The 16,964-nt window shown below is 45.8% G+C and overlaps 1 long non-coding RNA gene across 2 annotated transcripts in view; it reads left to right on the top strand.

Moving 5' to 3' along the window:
* Positions 1–7,001, top strand: part of LOC135004626 (uncharacterized) — a 76,514-nt gene extending 69,513 nt beyond the window's left edge. For both annotated transcript variants that reach the window (XR_010205362.1, XR_010205368.1), the window contains exons 2-3: positions 4,468–4,533; positions 6,727–7,001. This is a non-coding gene — a long non-coding RNA (uncharacterized LOC135004626). The remainder of the gene's footprint in view (positions 1–4,467; positions 4,534–6,726) is intronic.
* Positions 7,002–16,964: the final 9,963 nt, after the last annotated feature.

Genomic DNA, 16,964 nt, shown 5'->3' with positions numbered 1-16,964 from the left:
CAACATTTCTTCCCTTCACAGCAGCACCGGCTAGGAAATCTTATCCTACGCCTAAACTGCAGTCCTTTCAGACTGCGAAATTTTTAAAATCCAACTCCCCCCACCCCCCCCAACACACACACACACACACACACACACCTTCTTTAGAGGTGGGCGGGGAAAATCCAGAAAACCTGTGCCAACAGGTTCCCAGGAACAGAAACCAGGTCCTGCTTCCTCAAAATCTTCAGCATGACAGTGGACTTCCCAGCCTGGAGATCAGGCAGGTGGGGGCGAGACTAAAGGCTTTCAGTTACGTCTGGGCATCATCTGGGCATCATCATCCCTAGACCCCTGGGTGACAGATATTGTTGCCCAGGGGTACAGACTGGAGTTTCAGGAACTCCCACCTCACAGATTCTTCAAATCAGGCTTACCAGTTTCGTTGACAGAAAGTGCTATCCTACAGGAAGCCATTCAAAAATTAGTACGAACAAATGTAATTGTTCCAGTTCCACCTCACCAAAAATCCATGGGTTATTACTCAAACCTGTTTGTGGTACTGAAACCGGACAGTTCGGTAAGGCCTATATTGAACCTACAGTCATTGAACCCCTACTTGAGGGATTTCCAATTCAAGATGGAGTCTCTGAGAGCGGTGATCTCAGGTCTGGAGGAGGGGGAAATACTGGTATCCCTCGAAATCAAGGATGCGTACCTTCACATTCTGATCTGGCTGCCTCACCATGCCTATCTACGGTTTGCACTACAGGACTGTCACTATCAGTTCCAGACGTTACCATTTGGCCTCTCCACAGCCCCGAGGGTGTTCACCAAGGTCATGGCGGAGATGATGCTCCTCCTCCGCAAGCAGGGAGTGAACATAATTCCATATCTGGACAATCTGCTGATAAAGGAATCTTCCAGGGAGAAGCTGTTGCAGGATATTGCTCTCTCAACTCAGCTACTCCAGGATCATGGGTGGATCCTGAACTTCCAAAGTCACATTTGGACCCGACGAGGAGACTGCCCTTCCTGGGGATGATACTCGACACAGAAGTGCAGAGGGTATTTCTACCACTGGCGAAAGCATTGGTGATCCAAACAATGGTCCGGGATGTCTTGAAGCCAGCCCGAGTATCGGTTCATCAGTGCATTCGCCTTCTGGGAAGATAGTAGCCTCCTACGAGGCTCTATAGTATGGGAGATTCCATGCATGGTTCTTCCAACTGGATCTCCTGGACCAGTGGTTGAGTTAGAAACATAGAAACATAGAATTTGATGGCAGATAAGAACCACTTGGCCCATCTAGTCTGCCCTTTTTTTAAACCATATTTTTATGTCAAAACTTATTTGATCCTTATTTCTTTGTAAGGATATCCTTAAGTCTATCCCATGCATGTTTAAATTGCTCTACTGTCTTAGCCTCTACCACCTCTGATGGGAGGCTATTCCACTTGTCCACTACCCTTTCTGAGAAGTAATTTTTCCTCATATTTCTCCTGAACCTCCCCCCCTCCAGTATCAGTGCATGTCGTCGTGTCCTATTGCTTCTCTTCATATGGAGAATGTTTCCCTCCTGAACTTTGTTAAAACCCTCAATATATTTGAACGTTTCTATCATGTCCCCCCTTTCCCTTCTCTGCTGCAAACTATACATATTGAGATTTTTTTTAGTCTTTCTGGGTATGTTTTGTGATGTAGGCCATGCACCATTTTAGTTGCCCTTCTTTGTACAGACTCTAATGTATTAATATCTTTTTGAAGATATGGCCTCCAGAATTGAACACAGTATTCTAGATGAGGCCGTACCAATGACATCTTCACATGCACAGCGGATACGGCTGTCGCCGAAAGCCAGAATTTCACTCCTCTGGTGGCTGCAAACTTCTCACCTACTCGAGGGCCGCAGGTTCGGGATTCAGAATTGGATTCTTCTAACCACGGATGCAAGCCTCAGAGGTTGGGAAGCAGTCACCCAGCAGGGAAAACTTCCAAGGACAGTGGTCAAGTCAGGAATCTGTCCTTCCATTAAACATTCTGGAACTAATGGCCATATACAACGGCCTTCTACAAGCGGTGCATTTTCTACAAGATCAAGCCATTCAGGTTCAGTGGGACAATGTCACAGCGGTGTCCTACATAAACAGGCAGGGCGGAACGAAGAGCAGGGCTGTGATGTCATGGGTAACAAGAATCCTCCTCTGGGCAGAAAGGCACGCACTGGCGCTGTCAGCAATCTTCATTCTGGGAGTGGACAACTGGGAAGCAGACTTCCTCAGCAGACACGATCTCCATCCAGGGGAATGGGGCCTCCACCAGGAGGTATTCGCAGAGGTCACAAGCCGATGGTGTGTACCTTAGATAGACTTGATGGCCTCTCGCCTCAACAAGAAGCTTCAGAGGTACGGTTCCAGGTCGCGAGACCCGCAAGCAGTGGTGGTGGACGCCCTGTTAACTCCGTGGGTGTTCCAGTCAGTATATGTGTTCCCTCCTCTTCCGCTCATCCCAAGGATTCTCAAACTGCTAAAAAGAACAAGAGTTCCGGCGATCCTCACTGCTCTGGACTGGCCAAAAAGAGCTTGGTACGCGGATCTTCTGGCATTGCTGCTGGAGGATCTGAGGCCTCTTCCTCTTCACGAGGACTTTCTACTACAGGGGCCATTCGCCTATCAAGACTTTCCGTGGCTATGTTTGACAGCATGGAGGTTGAACGCCAGATCTTAGCTCGGAAGTGCATTCTGAACAATGTCATTCCTACTCTGATCCAAGCTAGGAAGGGAGTAACGTCTAAGCATTACCATTGGATTTGGAGAAAGTATGTGTCTTGGTGTGAATCCAAGAAGTTTCCTACGGTGGAGATTCAACTGGGACGTTTTCTCCTCTCTCTGCAAGCTGGTGTGGATGTGGGCCTACACTTGGGCTCCATCAAGGTCCAAATTTCGGCCTTGTCCATTTTCTTCCAGAAACAATTGTCTGCTCTCCCTGAGGTTCAGACATTCTTGAAAGGAGTTCTGCACATCCAACCACCCTTTGTGCCTCCTATGGCACCTTGGGATCTTAATGTGGTGCTGCAGTTCCTGCAATCGGATAGGTTCGAACCTTTACAGGAGGTGGACGTAAAGTTTCTTACTTGGAAGGCAGTCACACTGTTGGCTTTGGCATCTGCAAGACGTGTGTCTGAAATGGGGGCATTTTCACACAAAAGCCCCTACTTGATTTTCCATGAAGATAGAGCTGAACTTAGAACACGTCAGCAATTTCTTCCTAAGGTTGTGTTGGCTTTTCATATCAACCAACCTATTGTGGTGCCAGTAGCTACTGACACATCGATTACCTCAAAGTCCCTGGATGTTGTGCGGGATTTGAGAATATATGTGAAGAGGGGTGTAGTACGGCTGACCGGCGGTCTCCTGACCGCCGGTCAGCTTACCGACGCCGGGATCCCGGCAGCATACCGACGCCGGGATCCCGGCGGGGAGGGGCGAGTGCAGCAAGCCCCTTGCGGGCTCGCTGTGCTCGCCACGCTGCGGGCTCGGTGGCGACCTGCGGTCGCCACGGATTCTATTCCCACTCTATGGGTGTCGTGGACACCCACGAGTGGAAATAGTCCCTGTTGGTCGGCATGCCGACCATCGGGACAGTGACCCGTCGGGCTGGTGGAGGAGGTCATGTGACTGTCAGGTCGGCTGACCGGCGGTCACATGAATACCGCCCGTGAAGAGGACTGCTCATCACAGGAAGTCGGACGCACTATTTGTCCTTTATGATCCCAACAAGATTGGGTGTCCTACTTCTAAACAGACAATTTCTCGCTAGATTAGGCTTACTTTCCAGCATGCTTATTCAATGGCAAGTTTGGCTTGTCCAAAATCTGTTCTGGCCCACTCTACAAGTAAGGGCAACTAAAATGGTGCATGGCCTACATCACAATACATACCCAGAAAGACTAAAAAATCTCAATATGTATAGTTTGGAGCAGAGAAGGGAAAGGGGGGACATAATAGAAACTTTTAAATATTTTAAGGGTTTTAACAAAGTCCAGGAGGGAAACATTCTCCAAATGAAGAGAAGCAATAGGACACGAGGACATGCACTGAGACTGGAGTGAGGGAGGTTCAGGGGAAATTTGCGGAAAAATTACTTCACAGAAAGGGTAGTGGACAAGTGGAATAGCCTTTCATCAGAGTTGGTAGAGGCTAAAGTCAGTAGAGCAATTTAAACATTCATGGGATAGACATAAGGATATCCTTACAAAGAAATAAGGCTCAAATAAGGATTGAGCTAAAAATATAGTAAAAGAAATAAAAATAAATATATAAAAGGGCAGACTAGATGGGCCAAGTGGTTCTTATCTGCCGACAAATTCTATGTTTCTATGTTTCTAAACTTACCCTGGTGCAATCAGTTGCGTCATAATTAGCTAACTGGTGTTCAGATTGTGTACACGTGAAGTGTTTTAATTGATTCTTTATGTTTTAAATTCAGCTGTCATCGACTGGATTGTACCATTCCAAACAAGAGCTTCATCGTAAAGTACAAGGAACATTCACGGTAAATCCCCAAAACGTTAAGGAAGGAACAAAACAGGAGACGGATAGAAGGCAATTTTAATGATATTTAATATTCTGCAAAACACTGTCAAGTCCACTATTAAAAACAAATAAGAAAAAGTAGTGATCATATAAACAAAGCACATAGTGATATATACAAATGACTCACAGCTGTAATTACAGCTTACAGTTATCAGTTATTATCAGTTTTTATTTGCAAGTTAAAATAAAGCTTTAGATATGTTTATTTATTCAAGTGACATTAAAAAGTATCTTTGCGTCAGTGCTAAGAATTCCTGAAGAGAACAAAATGTGATGTAAAAGGTGTTTTCCTGCATTGTTTCTCCGTTGCCCTTTTAAACCTGCTTATAGTACATGCCTCAGAGCACATTTGTAAGCACTTGTTGACAGTGTAAATGTGCATAATAATATAAATTATACAAGTATTTATTTTCAAAGAAAAAACCTCATATGCATTCACACGTATATTGGTACATGTGTAGACTGCTGTAAACGATTAAAAAATGCAGAAAAAAAACTTAATGATGAAAAGGTAACTTACTCCATATTTAGTGGAATTGTCGTTAAATATTTTCATTGCATACAGCCACTATTATTATAGTTGGATTGCTTGAAAAATCACTTTAGTTTTCCAGTAGCATTGAAAAAGTTTGCACATTGCAAAGCGCCTATGGGTAAAAATTTTAATGAGCAGTGATTTGTCCAAATCGCAGATTTTCTGTGAATTTTGCTGTGGGATTTAAAGCACAACAATAATTTTTCTTGTTTTTTTACGCTTTAGCCTAATTTTGTCTATAAAATGTGTAAAAATCTGTGATTTATACAAATCGCTACTCGTTACATTGCCCCCTACCAATCTAAATAGCAGTTTCCTTAGTACTAAGGACTGTTCTGTACGGGGAACATATTTCATTACCCAGAGCTCTACTAAAGGATTTGTGCTTACAGTACACCGGTCTTTTCATAAGTGTCATTTACAGTATGGAATGTCACAGAACAATAAGGCATTCATTAGTATGCAAAGGAGAGTGGTGTGTGGCAAACTCCACTAGAGTGTATCTCAGAGACGGAGTACGGTCATTGTTTGGGCTTGCTGGTTTATAATTAGTATTCTGTTATACTCCCTGTTGGCATGAGAAGCTGTCATTAGAGGCAACAGAGGCAAAATCAAGGGCTAGAGAGGGAAGAAGAGAACCTGTTTCATAAGTACTGTACCACATTATCTAGTAAGACAGGCAAGATTCTGATGGAACTCAGAAGAATCTGATCTTAATAGTTCAGAATTATTAGGAAGCAGTTACAGTTCCCCCAATAAATCTCAATTATAGAAAAAAAACCAAAAAAAACGGTTAAGCGTAAAACAAGTTCCATTCCACTCTTATGAGGCTGAATACAAATTTTAAAGAGTTCTACTCCTAAAACTACCAATTATGTAATAATTATATGTGTAAAAATTAAAAGCTCTGTACAACAACCTTTTTGTACACAGCGCACATTACACTAAAATAATGTAGGAATTAGGTAAAAACCGGAATGGTCCAGGCACTGGAACACCGGACCAGACCAGTTCCCTGGAGCAAACTGCCATTCTGGAGTTTCTACTGCTTGTCCACATACGTACCAGTCCGGGGGATGTCCTGTTGGGGGGGTGCCTGTGACAGCTATCATCGAGTAGACTGGGAGGGAGAGATTACAGCCTCCATGTATGCTCCAGACCGTTCCGCTTATTACTCCATCTATGTGTGGAGGCTTTAATCTATCCTTCCCCACCTCCCCAGTCACAACTGTCACAGATAACTCCCCGGACGGAACACCAGCCGGACATGGATGAGCACAAAAAGCTCCAAAATGGCAGAGTTTTCTGCAGGAAGTCGGTCTGTTCCAGGGTCCAGGCCGTTTTGGTTTTTACCCAATCCCAGTAATGTAATGCAGTGTTTGGTCGCTCTGCTCAGAAAATGAAAATAATGGACCACACCAAGGCCAACAGATAGTAAGTATATCAACACGTACTGTAACTGCGGATCAGAAAGGAGGTGGCATAACTGAGACTAGTTGCTGAATGTAAAGCTTTGCCACAAAGTGCACTCTATCTGAACAATGCAGGAAGGTTGTGGAAGAGAGTGGTAACGCCAAAGATCTATCATTAAGTGACTGTTGTTTTACAATGTTACAGCTTCACAGTCTCCAGACTTAATCCCCATCAAGCTGGTTTACAATGAACTGGACAGAAGGATGAAAGCAAAAGCAACTTAAGTGCAACGCATTTGTGGGAACTCCTGCAGTAGTACTGGGAAGAACTTCCCGAACAACATTTCATTTCCATTGCAGAAAGAATGTCACAAGTGTGCTCGGTGGCTATATCTGTCACAGGTGACTGCGTTGATAAGTCAGACATCAAGATTCAAGTTACCTAAACAAAATAATTATATTATTTCTTTTTTATCTGCAGTTATTCATTTGTCGTATGCTTTCATTTCAGAGTATACTTACTATTACATATACAAGAAATGTTTTATGTACAATAGCTATAATTGGGCAAGGCTATTATGGGGGTGATTGATACTAGAGATGAGCGCCTGAAATTTTTCGGGTTTTGTGTTTTGGTTTTGGGTTCGGTTCCGCGGCCGTGTTTTGGGTTCGAACGCGTTTTGGCAAAACCTCACCGAATTATTTTTGTCGGATTCGGGTGTGTTTTGGATTCGGGTGTTTTTTTCCAAAAACACTAAAAAACAGCTTAAATCATAGAATTTGGGGGTCATTTTGATCCCAAAGTATTATTAACCTCAAAAACCATAATTTACACTCATTTTCAGTCTATTCTGAATACCTCACACCTCACAATATTATTTTTAGTCCTAAAATTTGCACCGAGGTCGCTGTGTGAGTAAGATAAGCGACCCTAGTGGCCGACACAAACACCGGGCCCATCTAGGAGTGGCACTGCAGTGTCACGCAGGATGTCCCTTCCAAAAAACCCTCCCCAAACAGCACATGACGCAAAGAAAAAAAGAGGCGCAATGAGGTAGCTGTGTGAGTAAGATTAGCGACCCTAGTGGCCGACACAAACACCGGGCCCATCTAGGAGTGGCACTGCAGTGTCACGCAGGATGGCCCTTCCAAAAAACCCTCCCCAAACAGCACATGACGCAAAGAAAAAAAGAGGCGCAATGAGGTAGCTGTGTGAGTAAGATTAGCGACCCTAGTGGCCGACACAAACACCGGGCCCATCTAGGAGTGGCACTGCAGTGTCACGCAGGATGGCCCTTCCAAAAAACCCTCCCCAAACAGCACATGACGCAAAGAAAAAAAGAGGCGCAATGAGGTAGCTGACTGTGTGAGTAAGATTAGCGACCCTAGTGGCCGACACAAACACCGGGCCCATCTAGGAGTGGCACTGCAGTGTCACGCAGGATGTCCCTTCCAAAAAACCCTCCCCAAACAGCACATGACGCAAAGAAAAAAAGAGGCGCAATGAGGTAGCTGTGTGAGTAAGATTAGCGACCCTAGTGGCCGACACAAACACCGGGCCCATCTAGGAGTGGCACTGCAGTGTCACGCAGGATGTCCCTTCCAAAAAACCCTCCCCAATCAGCACATGATGCAAAGAAAAAGAAAAGAAAAAAGAGGTGCAAGATGGAATTATCCTTGGGCCCTCCCACCCACCCTTATGTTGTATAAACAAAACAGGACATGCACACTTTAACCAACCCATCATTTCAGTGACAGGGTCTGCCACACGACTGTGACTGATATGACGGGTTGGTTTGGACCCCCCCCAAAAAAGAAGCAATTAATCTCTCCTTGCACAAACTGGCTCTACAGAGGCAAGATGTCCACCTCATCTTCACCCTCCGATATATCACCGTGTACATCCCCCTCCTCACAGATTATCAATTCGTCCCCACTGGAATCCACCATCTCAGCTCCCTGTGTACTTTGTGGAGGCAATTGCTGCTGGTCAATGTCTCCGCGGAGGAATTGATTATAATTCATTTTAATGAACATCATCTTCTCCACATTTTCTGGATGTAACCTCGTACGCCGATTGCTGACAAGGTGAGCGGCGGCACTAAACACTCTTTCGGAGTACACACTTGTGGGAGGGCAACTTAGGTAGAATAAAGCCAGTTTGTGCAAGGGCCTCCAAATTGCCTCTTTTTCCTGCCAGTATAAGTACGGACTGTGTGACGTGCCTACTTGGATGCGGTCACTCATATAATCCTCCACCATTCTATCAATGTTGAGAGAATCATATGCAGTGACAGTAGACGACATGTCCGTAATCGTTGTCAGGTCCTTCAGTCCGGACCAGATGTCAGCATCAGCAGTCGCTCCAGACTGCCCTGCATCACCGCCAGCGGGTGGGCTCGGAATTCTGAGCCTTTTCCTCGCACCCCCAGTTGCGGGAGAATGTGAAGGAGGAGATGTTGACAGGTCGCGTTCCGCTTGACTTGACAATTTTGTCACCAGCAGGTCTTTCAACCCCAGCAGACCTGTGTCTGCCGGAAAGAGAGATCCAAGGTAGGCTTTAAATCTAGGATCGAGCACGGTGGCCAAAATGTAGTGCTCTGATTTCAACAGATTGACCACCCGTGAATCCTTGTTAAGCGAATTAAGGGCTGCATCCACAAGTCCCACATGCCTAGCGGAATCGCTCCGTGTTAGCTCCTTCTTCAATGCCTCCAGCTTCTTCTGCAAAAGCCTGATGAGGGGAATGACCTGACTCAGGCTGGCAGTGTCTGAACTGACTTCACGTGTGGCAAGTTCAAAGGGCATCAGAACCTTGCACAACGTTGAAATCATTCTCCACTGCACTTGAGACAGGTGCATTCCATCTCCTATATCGTGCTCAATTGTATAGGCTTGAATGGCCTTTTGCTGCTCCTCCAACCTCTGAAGCATATAGAGGGTTGAATTCCACCTCGTTACCACTTCTTGCTTCAGATGATGGCAGGGCAGGTTCAGTAGTTTTTGGTGGTGCTCCAGTCTTCTGTACGTGGTGCCTGTACGCCGAAAGTGTCCCGCAATTTTTCTGGCCACCGACAGCATCTCTTGCACGCCCCTGTCGTTTTTTAAAAAATTCTGCACCACCAAATTCAAGGTATGTGCAAAACATGGGACGTGCTGGAATTTGCCCATATTTAATGCACACACAATATTGCTGGCGTTGTCCGATGCCACAAATCCACAGGAGAGTCCAATTGGGGTAAGCCATTCCGCGATGATCTTCCTCAGTTGCCGTAAGAGGTTTTCAGCTGTGTGCGTATTCTGGAAAGCGGTGATACAAAGCGTAGCCTGCCTAGGAAAGAGTTGGCGTTTGCGAGATGCTGCTACTGGTGCCGCCGCTGCTGTTCTTGCGGCGGGAGTCCATACATCTACCCAGTGGGCTGTCACAGTCATATAGTCCTGACCCTGCCCTGCTCCACTTGTCCACATGTCCGTGGTTAAGTGGACATTGGGTACAACTGCATTTTTTAGGAGACTGGTGAGTCTTTTTCTGACGTCCGTGTACATTCTCGGTATCGCCTGCCTAGAGAAGTGGAACCTAGATGGTATTTGGTAACGGGGGCACACTGCCTCAATAAATTGTCTAGTTCCCTGTGAACTAACGGCGGATACCGGACGCACGTCTAACACCAACATAGTTGTCAAGGACTCAGTTATCCGCTTTGCAGTAGGATGACTGCTGTGATATTTCATCTTCCTCGCAAAGGACTGTTGAACAGTCAATTGCTTACTGGAAGTAGTACAAGTGGGCTTACGACTTCCCCTCTGGGATGACCATCGACTCCCAGCGGCAACAACAGCAGCGCCAGCAGCAGTAGGCGTTACACGCAAGGATGCATCGGAGGAATCCCAGGCAGGAGAGGACTCGTCAGACTTGCCAGTGACATGGCCTGCAGGACTATTGGCATTCCTGGGGAAGGAGGAAATTGACACTGAGGGAGTTGGTGGGGTGGTTTGCGTGAGCTTGGTTACAAGAGGAAGGGATTTACTGGTCAGTGGACTGCTTCCGCTGTCACCCAAAGTTTTTGAACTTGTCACTGACTTATTATGAATGCGCTGCAGGTGACGTATAAGGGAGGATGTTCCGAGGTGGTTAACGTCCTTACCCCTACTTATTACAGCTTGACAAAGGGAACACACGGCTTGACACCTGTTGTCCGCATTTCTGGTGAAATACCTCCACACCGAAGAGCTGATTTTTTTGGTATTTTCACCTGGCATGTCAACGGCCATATTCCTCCCACGGACAACAGGTGTCTCCCCGGGTGCCTGACTTAAACAAACCACCTCACCATCAGAATCCTTCTGGTCAATTTCCTCCCCAGCGCCAGCAACACCCATATCCTCCTCATCCTGGTGTACTTCAACACTGACATCTTCAATCTGACTATCAGGAACTGGACTGCGGGTGCTCCTTCCAGCACTTGCAGGGGGCATGCAAATAGTGGAAGGCGCATGCTCTTCACGTCCAGTGTTGGGAAGGTCAGGCATCGCAACCGACACAATTGGACTCTCCTTGTGGATTTGGGATTTCAAAGAACGCACAGTTCTTTGCGGTGCTTTTGCCAGCTTGAGTCTTTTCAGTTTTCTAGCGAGAGGCTGAGTGCTTCCATCCTCATGTGAAGCTGAACCACTAGCCATGAACATAGGCCAGGGCCTCAGCCGTTCCTTGCCACTCCGTGTGGTAAATGGCATATTGGCAAGTTTACGCTTCTCCTCCGACAATTTTATTTTAGGTTTTGGAGTCCTTTTTTTTCTGATATTTGGTGTTTTGGATTTGACATGCTCTGTACTATGACATTGGGCATCGGCCTTGGCAGACGACGTTGCTGGCATTTCATCGTCTCGGCCATGACTAGTGGCAGCAGCTTCAGCACGAGGTGGAAGTGGATCTTGATCTTTCCCTAATTTTGGAACCTCAACTTTTTTGTTCTCCATATTTTATAGGCAGAACTAAAAGGCACCTCAGGTAAACAATGGAGATGGATGGATTGGATACTAGTATACAATTATGGACGGACTGCCACGGTTAGGTGGTATAAAAAAACCACGGTTAGGTGGTATATATTGTAATACAATTATGGATGGACGGACTGCCTGCCGAGTGCCGACACAGAGGTAGCCACAGCCGTGAACTACCGCACTGTACACTGGTTGATAAAGAGATAGTAGTATACTCGTAACAACTAGTATGACTGACTATGACGGTATAAAGAATGAAAAAAAAAACACGGTTAGGTGGTATATATTGTAATACAATTATGGATGGACGGACTGCCTGCCGAGTTCCGACACAGAGGTAGCCACAGCCGTGAACTACCGCACTGTACACTGGTTGATAAAGAGATAGTAGTATACTCGTAACAACTAGTATGACTGACTATGACGGTATAAAGAATGAAAAAAAAACCACGGTTAGGTGGTATATATTATAATACAATTATGGATGGACGGACTGCCTGCCGACTGCCGACACAGAGGTAGCCACAGCCGTGAACTACCGCACTGTACACTGGTTGATAAAGAGATAGTAGTATACTCGTAACAACTAGTATGACACTATGACGGTATAAAGAATGAAAAAAAAACCACGGTTAGGTGGTATATATTATAATAATACAATTATGGATGGACGGACTGCCTGCCGAGTTCCGACACAGAGGTAGCCACAGCCGTGAACTACCGCACTGTACACTGGTTGATAAAGAGATAGTAGTATACTCGTAACAACTAGTATGACTGACTATGACGGTATAAAGAATGAAAAAAAAACCACGGTTAGGTGGTATATATTGTAATACAATTATGGATGGACGGACTGCCTGCCGAGTTCCGACACAGAGGTAGCCACAGCCGTGAACTACCGCACTGTACACTGGTTGATAAAGAGATAGTAGTATACTCGTAACAACTAGTATGACACTATGACGGTATAAAGAATGAAAAAAAAACCACGGTTAGGTGGTATATATTATAATACAATTATGGATGGACGGACTGCCTGCCGACTGCCGACACAGAGGTAGCCACAGCCGTGAACTACCGCACTGTACACTGGTTGATAAAGAGATAGTAGTATACTCGTAACAACTAGTATGACACTATGACGGTATAAAGAATGAAAAAAAAACCACGGTTAGGTGGTATATATTATAATACAATTATGGATGGACGGACTGCCTGCCGAGTGCCGACACAGAGGTAGCCACAGCCGTGAACTACCGCACTGTACACTGGTTGATAAAGAGATAGTAGTATACTCGTAACAACTAGTATGACTGACTATGACGGTATAAAGAATGAAAAAAAAACCACGGTTAGGTGGTATATATTATAATACAATTATGGATGGACGGACTGCCTGCCGACTGCCGACACAGAGGTAGCCACAGCCGTGAACTACCGCACTGTACACTGGTTGATAAAGAGATAGTAGTATACTCGTAACAACTAGTATGACACTATGACGGTATAAAGAATGAAAAAAAAACCACGGTTAGGTGGTATATATTATAATACAATTATGGATGGACGGACTGCCTGCCGACTGCCGACACAGAGGTAGCCACAGCCGTGAACTACCGCACTGTACACTGGTTGATAAAGAGATAGTAGTATACTCGTAACAACTAGTATGACACTATGACGGTATAAAGAATGAAAAAAAAACCACGGTTAGGTGGTATATATTATAATACAATTATGGATGGACGGACTGCCTGCCGACTGCCGACACAGAGGTAGCCACAGCCGTGAACTACCGCACTGTACTGTGTCTGCTGCTAATATAGACTGGTTGATAAAGAGATAGTATACAACAATATACTACTATACTGGTGGTCAGGCACTGGTCACCACTAGTCACACTGGCAGTGGCACTCCTGCAGCAAAAGTGTGCACTGTTTAATTTTAAATTAATATAATATTATGTACTCCTGGCTCCTGCTATAACAACCTGCAGTGCTCCCCAGTCTCCCCCACAATTATTATAAGCTTTTATACATTGATGTGCAGCACACTGGGCTGAGCTGAGTGCACACAGACTGAGTCACACTGTGTGACTGCTGTGTATCGTTTTTTTCAGGCAGAGAACGGATATAGCAGAGAACGGATATATTAAATAAAAGTTAACTTAACAACAACTGCACTGGTCACTGTGGTAAACTCTGTCTGCACAATCTCTCTCTCTCTCTCTCTCTTCTAATCTATTCTAATGGAGAGGACGCCAGCCACGTCCTCTCCCTATCAATCTCAATGCACGTGTGAAAATGGCGGCGACGCGCGGCTCCTTATATAGAATCCGAGTCTCGCGAGAATCCGACAGCGTCATGATGACGTTCGGGCGCGCTCGGGTTAACCGAGCAAGGCGGGAAGATCCGAGTCGCTCGGACCCGTGAAAAAAAAAGTGAAGTTCGTGCGGGTTCGGATTCAAAGAAACCGAACCCGCTCATCTCTAATTGATACAGGGTGTGTATCCAACTGCCAGTTTTGAAGTCCGGAAGACTATAAGGGTATTCAATTACCGTCGAAGACGCTTCGGGTGATTTTTCCCGATGTGTCTTCAATGTTTTTTCACCTGGAAAAATACATCCTTTTCACCCGAAAACACACAGGTTCAGCGAAACCTGTGTGTTTTCGGTAGAAACAGCCCCGTTTTCGAGTGAAAACGGGGCTATTTTGGGGGATTTTGCTTCTCCTGCCGGGGGCAGGTGAAACAAATCCCCAATAAACCGCGGCACGCACCGGCTTATTGGGGCTAATTTAATAGCCCCCCAGCGATACTTTTACCCGCAATCAGTGATTGCGGGTAATTGACTATCTCCCTAAAAAAACTGTTTTAATTGGTATTACATGGGTTAAGGAACCATACCATAGGCTTGGACATCGATTAATTTAAAATACATAAATGCCTGATCAGGGAACTATGGGAGATATGTGCATTATCAGACCAAGTTCACCTATCTGTCCCGTGTAAGAAACTGCTGTCATTATGTCGTACAAGTTTTCTCATACGTCCTAGAGGATGCTGGGGTCACTTCAAGAACCATGGGGTATAGACGGGATCCGCAGGAGACATGGGCACTTTAAGACTTTCAAATGGTGTGACCTGGCTCCTCCCTCTATGCCCCTCCTCCAGACTCCAGTTTAGATCTGTGCCCAGGCAGACTGGATGCACAATTGAGGAGCTCTACTGAGTTTCTCGGAAAATACTTTATGTTAGGTTTTTTATTTTCAGAAAGGCTGCTGGCAACGGTATCCCTGCATCGTGGGACTTAGGGGAGAGAAGTCAGACCTACTTCTAGGGAGTTTAAAGGCTCTGCTTCTTGGCTACAGGACACCATTAGCTCCTGAGGGTTTGGAACACTAGGTACGCCTGGGGGTTCACTCCCAGGGCCTGCCGTCACCCCCCTTGCAGAGCCAGAAGTCAGAAGACAGGTGAGTAGAAGAAGAAAAGAAGACTTCAGTGACGGCTTTTGAGGTACCGCACAGCGATCACACGCTGCGCGCCATGCTCTCACACACAGAGGCACTCCAGGGTGCAGGGCGCGGGGGGGCGCCCTGGGCAGCATATACACCTCAATTATAAGACTGGCAACAGGGGATATAGGTGCTGGGGCACTGTCCTAACCCCCACCAGTATAATAATTTTTACTAAAATAGCGGGACTGAAGCGCGCCATTGCGGGAGCGGGGCTTAGCCCTCACAGCTCACACAGCCAGCGCCATTTTCTTTTGCTGTACACTGGTCCTTCCTCACACTGCTGAATGTATCAGTGTGCAAAACGGGGGGGGGGCACAGTAAAATGGTGAAATATATTTGTAATATAAAGCGCTGCAGGTTTGGGGGCATTCTATAATGTTCAGAACTGCTAATTAAGAAGAGCTGTGTTATGTGTTGACAAACTCTGTCTGTGTCTCTCTGACATGTTGGGTACACGTGTGTTGGCATGTTTGAGGCAGAGTGCTTCCCACAAACGGCCGTGGGAGTGACCCTGTCGGCACGGCCGACTCCTTTATACATGTGAGTCAACATGTAAGTGGATGGACAAGTGAATACTATATTGGGGACACAGACGAGGATGGGTGGCCCTGTCGGCACCTCCGATATATGACTGGGTAAAAATTGAGGTATCCGGACTCCAGGTCGACAACAAAAATGTCGACACACCTTAGGTCGACATGGACAAAAGGTCGACAGGAACAAGGTCAACATGGAAAAAGGTCGACATGAGTTTTTCACAATTTTTTTCTTTTTTGGAACCTTTTCATACTGAACGATCCACGTGGACTACGATTGGAATGGTAATCTGTGCCGAGCGAAGCGGAGCAAAGGCACCATGCCCGAAGGGGACGCGGTGCACTAATTGGGGTTCCCGGTCATTCTACGAAGAAAACGACACCAAAAAAACATTAAAAACTCATGTCGACCTTTTTCCATGTCGACCTTGCTCCTGTCGACCTTTTGTCCAGGTCGACCTAAGGTGTGTCGACCAATTGGCGTCGACCTAAGGTGTGTCGACCTTTTTGTTGTCGACCTGGAGTACCAGACCCAAAATTGCATATTAATGTGATGCATGTAAAAAAGGGCTATGTATATACGTATATATATAGTAAGGTTGAATAATTCAGTGTAAGAGACACAGGAATATCTATGGATGTCTTGGTCATACCTATGTTTTCCTCAGACCCCTCGGGGTCGAAAACAGGTTATATATATGGATTTATAATACTGCTGAAGTAACATTCTTCATTTTTATGTGCTGAACGCTCTGTTCGAGAAGGTCTGGGTCAGCCCTGACAAGATTATTTCAAATCCTCATGAGGATTCCGATTGTTTATTCTTTTCCTGCTGCAGATAGAATAAAGTGGGTGTCACCCCCTGTTCTGCACGGGGCCCTGTCACGAAGACAGCGGATCATATGTAGGAAGCTTTCGTTATGTTCTAGTTATGTGTCCATGCGTACGTCAGTTAGACCTGGCCATTACATGCGCATGGGGAGTAGTAGTATTAAAAAATGGTCGGTTGCCTGGTCATCCATTATAGATAACCTGGGGAGAGATGGTATACTCCTTACGTTGGGTCATATCAAGGACGCTGCAGCATGCTTTCGTGTGACTGCAAGGGATAGAGGACTCTTGGGTTAGCGGGCCGATTCCATGGTTTCGGCTAGGAGGGAGTTGTGTATTCACCAATGGAAGGCTGAGGTTGACTTCAAGAAGATGAAGGTGAAGCCCGGTTCGGTGATGACCTAGTTAATTTGATCTCGGCAGATGCCGTGGGTAGGTCTACCTCACAACGGATGATGACGCATATTTGTCAGATGCAGTCATGTCAGCCCAATAGATATGGATTCCCCCTTCTTTCTTTACAGACAGAGGAAGGAGAAAAGGGAAGAGGTCAGGA

Source organism: Pseudophryne corroboree, chromosome 2 (genome assembly GCF_028390025.1).
Source record: "Pseudophryne corroboree isolate aPseCor3 chromosome 2, aPseCor3.hap2, whole genome shotgun sequence".
Classification (NCBI taxonomy): domain Eukaryota; kingdom Metazoa; phylum Chordata; class Amphibia; order Anura; family Myobatrachidae; genus Pseudophryne; species Pseudophryne corroboree.
This window is presented reverse-complemented; position numbering and strand designations above follow the sequence as displayed.